The 7,264-nt window shown below is 35.5% G+C and overlaps 1 long non-coding RNA gene across 1 annotated transcript; it reads right to left on the bottom strand.

Moving 5' to 3' along the window:
• Positions 1 to 263: 263 nt before the first annotated feature.
• On the bottom strand, positions 264 to 1,478 carry LOC124461353. Its single transcript, XR_006955043.1, has 3 exons — positions 797 to 1,478; positions 583 to 732; positions 264 to 515 (listed from the first exon to the last, which is right to left on the bottom strand). It is a non-coding gene; the product is annotated as an uncharacterized LOC124461353 (long non-coding RNA).
• Between the last annotated feature and the right edge of the window lie 5,786 nt (positions 1,479 to 7,264).

The raw sequence follows: 7,264 nt of genomic DNA, 5'->3' as shown, positions 1-7,264 counted from the left end.
AGATGCTATAGTCACCTCCTTTATCGAAAGAATCGCATGACTGAGCCTTACAAAGTCTTGATATTGAGTCGGAAATATTCTCCTTTCCAGGGCGATACGTAACCTTGAATCGCCAAGTGCCACCGGACTTGCGTCTGCAATTATCTGCGTGCATCTATTTGGATCAAAATATGAAAGTTCCGGGATGGGATTAACAGATGAAAAAAAAATTTTTGTTTTGATTTATATTTGAAAAGTAAAACGAAATTTTCATTTTAGCACCTTTGTAAACGACATTTGTATTTTGGTGAAAACATGAATTTTTTAAACTAGTCAAGGATTGGTCCTGTGATTTGTTGATCGTCATGGCGAAGAAAAGACGACTCGGGATCCTTGGAATACGATTTTCCTCATCTTTAAATTTTTCTTTAAGTATTGATCATCAGTTTTCCTATCAACAAACGCTTTCCACTGCACAGTTTTGGTTGTTTAAATTTCTAAGCATTAACCCTGCACATTCAAGGAGTTTAAAATACCTGTGTATTTCGCCGGTAAAATAGTCATTCGACCAACATTGAATATACACTTCTAAACGCAATTTACCTTGATTCAACCGAATAAAATTAAGGTGCTACGTATTGTATCGACATGTCAACCCAATATTGTTGAAGTAATATTTGTCAAAATTTTTACGAATCAGCAAACGGTATGCGTAGTATTTCATCGACCTAACCTTCTTGGTAGTTTCCTAACCTAAAACAAATTTGGTAAAAATTTTATTTTAGAACACATAATACGTTAACGGCATTGATCTTACCATTCAATAAATTTTTCATTTTGATATTAAAGTTATATTCATCGACACCTTGCCAGAACATCAGCGGGTATTAAAACGCGTCATATGAACGTTACCAACAATAAACATTTCCACTTCATTCATTGTTGGATCATTAAATGTGCGTTCATGTGTTCTAGCAGGTCTTTTATCTGCTCTGATCACAACTGCAGATCTTGTATCTTACAAACAATTTTTTTTTAACGTAAATTACCTTAAATGTTGGATTATAACATGTTCTTCGATAATTTCAGCCCCAAATGAAGTCACTTGGAAGCAGACATTGGATTTTGAAGTGTTCGCTAGAAAATGTCATGTTTCTAGTATTTCGCCATAAAGTAGGAAACACAATGACACTGTTGGCGGGACCAATAATAACAATTTTACTTTACCACTAAGGCGGCACAAACCAGTTGTTTTACCAGTAAACAAACTAATCGATGCAAGCTGTAGTCGATGGTGCAATCATATAGAAAGTCTGCTCGACTCAAATCTATTCTTGAACCAATTCTTCTTGCACTTTGAAGATTATTCCTATGCTCATCTGTACGATAGGCTCGACGATTTCTCGTTTCTAACCTAGCCGTTTCATAGGCTGTCCTCTGTGCTCTTGTGTTTGAGAAGCACGAATTTATGCCCTTCCTCGTTGAATACTAAAGCGGCGCTCTTCTCGTATAATTTATACTTGTTCATCGGATAATCTAGAACGTGGTTAGATTAGATTAGATAGCTAATTGGTTTGGTTTGATAATATGGGTTACCAAACACTGCACAAAACACGATATTCGAATTTCTTTTATGTTACTACACAAAACACAATATTCGAATTTTTCCTTTAGTTTTCACATTGTATATTACAGAGCACTACAATGACATTAAAACAACAGTTGACTTTATTTAAATTGACTGATAGAAAACGTTTGTATAGGGAAAAGAAATTGGCTGTTTTAAGGGGTTTTCCAACAAATATTTATTGTTTTTAAGATGTATTCTGCTATTCGGGAGGAATCCGAAGGGATCAATAACCACGAAGACTGTTTCAGCAGATCTCGAGTTATAAGTGGTGCAACTAACACGAATAAAATAGAATAGAATAGAATAAATTTTTACAAATATATTTCATGGGCAACATGAAAGAACAACTTGATCGACGCCTAGTTCTGCTTCATGAACATCATGCGTTGGTCAGGTTGTTTAAGAGTGCTTTAGAGCGCATGCCAAATGATGACTATAAAGTTGTCATCAAAGCAGATAAACGACCATCTGGAACACACGAACGCACATTTAATGCTCCAACAGTAGACGAAGTTGCTATCCTAATTGTTGGTGAGCAATTGGAAAAACGCTATATTGTGCTTACACGTCGCGATACTGGGCAACTACAACAAATATCTGAAATTCATCGATCATATGACGCATTGCAATACCCACTAATGTTTTGCCAAGGAGAAGATGGATATTATTTTAATATTAAATTGATAAATCCATTGAATGGTAAAGTATCAGTATCTTAATAATGGTTAATGTCTGTATTATTTGTCTTTCAAATGGTTAATTATCAAATTTTTAATTTCAGGTGAAGAAACTGCAAAGAAAGTTAGCTCAATGAATTATTATGCATATCGTTTGATGATTCGTCAAAATGCTGACAACTATTTGCTGCGGTTTCGTCGATTGTTTCAGCAGTATTACGTTGACATGTATGTAAAAATAGAAACGGAACGTTTAACATTTATTAGGTTGAACCAAGCCAAACTGCGTTCTGAGGAGTACATCCATTTACGTGATGCAGTTAGTACTGAAGGAAATGCAGCTAATATTGGTCGATTAACTATTCTGATCCTACTATCCTACTTGATGTTGTTACTACTAATATGATTCATGGACTTAATTCATGGAATTAACGGCGGAGACTGTTACTGGCAACGATGGGCATCCGCTGTATCCGCGTCGATCACCAGATGACAACGGTCGAACTGTCACAACGAAAGTGAAACGAATGGATTTCGTTGTCGACAACAGTTGGATTTTCCATATTCGCCACTTATTTCTAAAACGTTCAAGACACATTGCAACGTTGAATACTGCAATTCAGGAATTTTCAAAGACGGAAGCAAGGTGATGCGGTTCCTGGGTATCCAGATGTGCGTTCTACTGATGCTCTTGGTCGTATGTATACAGTTCATCCAAAGAATGATGAATGTTTCTTTTTGCGGTTGTTGCTGGTAAATGTGCGTGGGCCAACTTCATTTGAGACACTACGAACTGTTAATGGTGTAATGTTCCCAACATTATTATTATTATTAAAGTATAGGATATAGTTATAAACAATCAACCTAACTATATTTTACAAGCACTGGCAGTTCCCAGTCGTGTAAATATCTTGATCGAAGATATGTGTTACCTCATGTGCGGTAATCTATTAATCAAGTTAGGAATGCCAGCGCCAAATCGTCAAATGAATGACGCATTTAATCGAGAATTGGAACCAGAACGTGAATATGATCACCAGGAATTAGATTTAGTAGTTCAAAGCAATGTACCCCTGTCGAATTACCAACAAAGGGAAGTTTATGATACTTTAATGAAGGCAATCGCTGATGAAAATGATGGTTTATATTTCCTAGATGCCCCTGGTGGAACTAGCAAGACATTCCTTTCGTCATTAGTTTTAGCAACTGTTCGTTGCTTTTTCTGGAATAGCAGCCACATTGTTAGAAGGATGCCGTACGGCTCATTCAGCATTCAAATTACCTTTAAATCTTCAAACTATTGAAGAACCAACGTGTAATAATGCAAAGCACTAAGCAATGGCCAAAGTTTTAGCGGCATCGAAAATCATCATCTGGGACGAATGCACAATGGCGCATAAACGTGCATTAGAAGCACTTAAGCGAACATTAAAAGATTTACGCAATGACTCGAGATGTTTTGGAGGAGCAATGATTTTACTGTGTGGCGATTTCCGCCAAATACTGCCAGTAATTCCAAGATCTATGGCTGCCGATGAAATAAACGCTTGCCTCAAATCGTCAAATCTATGGCGCTATGTGGAAAAACTGAAGCTGACAACAAACATGAGAGTTACATTGCTTAATGATACATCTGCTGAAGATTTCTCGGAGCAATTGCTGACTATCGATAGTGGTCAAGTACCTGTCGATGAATCGAGCGGATTAATATCATTTCCAAATAATTTCTGTAATATTGTCTCATCAAAAGACGAACTTATCAACAATGTATATTCAAATATTATTTCTAACTACAAAAAATAATGAATGAGTTGAGTGAGCGAGCAATTTTAGCGGCTAAGAATAAAGATCTAGATGACCTGAACTACATAATTCAAAATAAGATCATTGGAACAATGCATTCATTCCAATCTATTGACTGCGTCACAAATGAAGATGAAGCCACCAACTATTCCAGTGAATTTTACACTTAAATTCTTTGGACGTGCCTGGCTTACCACCGCACAATTTGCGCCTAAAGGTTAACTCCGTAGTAATCATGCTTCGAAACATAAACCAACCAAAACTGTGCAACGGTACGCGTTTGGTGGTTAGTAAATTGATGAACAATGTAATTTACGCTACGATAATGATAGGAAAATTCAAAGGTGAGGAAGTTCTCATTCCGAGGATCCCGATGATCCCAACCGATAGGCCGTTTGAATTTAAAAGACTTCGATTTCCAAAACGTCTTGCATTTGCCATGACCATCAACAAATCACAAGGCCAATCCTTAAAAGTTTGTGGTTTCAATCTAGAACATTCAAGTTTTTCCCATGGTCAAATTTATGTGGCATGTTCACGGGTCGGAAGACCATCTGCGTTGTTTTTTTTTTGCGCCAGATAATAAAACGAAAAATGTCGTGTATCACAAAGTACTTAAGTGAAGAGCAACCTATGTACTAAATACAGAAATAATAATGAATGATTAATGTAGTTATTTAATTTTTTTTTGTATTTTTTCCACGAAAAAAACACAATCTGCTAATTTTTTGTCATTGTTAAGGCGGAACAAAGTTCACCGGATCTCTAGTTAATAAATAAATAAATATAGTAACGATCATTAAATCAGCGCTACATATATATACAGTGTGGGGTCGGAAACGTCTCCTTCTGTGCGTTACAAACATACATATATCTTTATTTAGACATCAATAATCATTATTATTAATCAATAAATAACTCCCTAATATTACGTAATTTTCTAAAAAGGGAAGGTATAGTATATTCACACCAAAAATCATTTATTTATTATTTTATTTTTTTATTTATTTAATTATTTACGTCAACTAACCAACAGTCGACGAAAAAGCTTAAAATATAGATAACAAATTAATTAAAGAAGGTAGCTTAGCTTTATGTTTATAAAGCTAAACAAACATCCCCGACCCGGTGGAGGTGTTTTATTTGCACAAGGAGCCAGCTATGCCCCGATTCACAGCCAGTGTGGTCAGGGATGAATTGCAAGCAACCCAAGTCCAAAACATATTCAGCAGTTTCGTCGTAGATGATTGAAAAGTATAGCGCGAAGAGAAGTGACAGAAAGATGAGGAGAGATAAGGTGAGAAAGGCTGTTAAAAGATTGGCAAAGAACACGAAAAGGTTCGTGAAGAGAGTAGTTAGTCAGACATCTACTAAGGTGAATAAGAAAAAAGTTTCTGGTCCGACGTGAGAGAACACAAAAATATAGGGTATATAGTAAATTAGAAGAAATGACTTCACCATAATAATGTGATATATTCATAATGTTTTATATTCTTGTTTGATACATTTTCATTTACTTTTTATACCCTTGCAGAGGGTATTATGAAATTGGTCAGATGTTTGTAACGCACAGAAGGAGACGTTTCCGACCCCATAAAGTATATAAATTCTTGATCTGCATGAGAAGCTGAGCCGATATAGCCATGTCCGTCTGTCAGTCTGTGCGTATGCGTTTTACTCAGCCGTCTTAAGAGCTATCGGGATGAAATTTTTTTGGGTTTTATATTACCCGGGTAAGATCAAGTATGAAAATCTTCTGCCACAGATCGAAAACTATATCATATAGCTCTAGAAGAAACATTTTCGCAAAAATTGGAGTATCCCCATGAAATTTACCAGTATGATAGTATTGAATAAAATCTCAGATCCCAAAATTTGAATCTGATCGTATAAAGAAAACACAAGTTACAGTCAATATAAATCGGTTTAAACGCTGCAGCGCTGCTTGCTGCCTACTACGTCATCATCAAATCAACAGAAAGAAATTTCAAAAAGGAAAAATATTATTGCCAAGTATACTGCAAGGGTATATAAACTTCGGCATAGCCGAAGTTAGTTTCTTTCATATTTTTCAATATATTTACTTTTTTAATTATATTTAGGGCCGGGGCTAACTTCGACCGCGTCAAAGTTTGTATACCCTTGCAACTTTTTAGCCATCAAAATGGAAAAACATTTTTCTAAAAAGGCTAAAGTTTGCGAAAGAACGGCCTACAATCTTAGCATAAGAAATAACGAAGATATTGATCAAAGTCACTGTTTTCTACCGATCGTTCCTATGGGAGCTATATGATATAGTCACCCGATCTTTATCAAATTCGGCACAGTCATTAACAGATATATTAAACTAAAAAATATTTAATTTGAAAGCAATCGCGTTAAAAGTAACGAAGTTATTCAGAAAAGTCACTGATTTCGAAACATCGTTCCTATGGGAGCTATATGATATAGTCACCCGATCTTGATCAAATTTGACATAGTCGTTTATATATGTAATTAACTTACCAATATTTCACGGCAATAGCTCAGAAAATAATGAAGTTATTGAGAAAAGTCACTGTTCGTAACTTTGCCATTTGAATGGGTGCTATATGATATAGTGATCCGATCTGACTGAATCCGAGACATACAACCCCTGCAGTATATAGAAGCCTACATGCAAAATTTCAGCTCTGTAGCTCTTAAGGTCTAGGAGGAGTTTGCGTTGATCCAGACGGACGGACGGACGGACATGGCTATTTGAACTCGTCTCGTCATGCTGATCAAGAATATATATACTTTATATGGTCGGAGATGCTTCCTTCTATGCGTTGCACACTTCTGACCAAAATTAATATACCCTTTTTGCAATTATATTTTTAAATATAGTTCTTTTATTTGTATACTTAATAACATATATTTAATTAAATTTATATTTAATATAGATAATTTATTTATTTAATATACTATAAACAATTTTAATAATAAGCATGTGGCAAGAATAAACAAGCAATTGAGGAGTGTTATCTCTTTTGTTTTGGTTTTAGTTCCTCTCCCTCATCCTCATTTTAGTTTTGGCGCGCTTTCTCTATTTGTTTTGATCTACCAGTTTTTCTCCTCCTGCTTGCACTATTCTTGACCGCGTTTTTAAATTTATATTTATATTGAAACCCTGCATAATAAAGGTCGCCGCTCG

Source organism: Drosophila willistoni, unplaced genomic scaffold (assembly GCF_018902025.1).
Source record: "Drosophila willistoni isolate 14030-0811.24 unplaced genomic scaffold, UCI_dwil_1.1 Seg380, whole genome shotgun sequence".
NCBI classification, from domain to species: Eukaryota; Metazoa; Arthropoda; class Insecta; order Diptera; family Drosophilidae; genus Drosophila; species Drosophila willistoni.
Note: the sequence above shows the minus strand (reverse complement) of the source record. Positions and strands in the feature narration are given on the sequence as shown.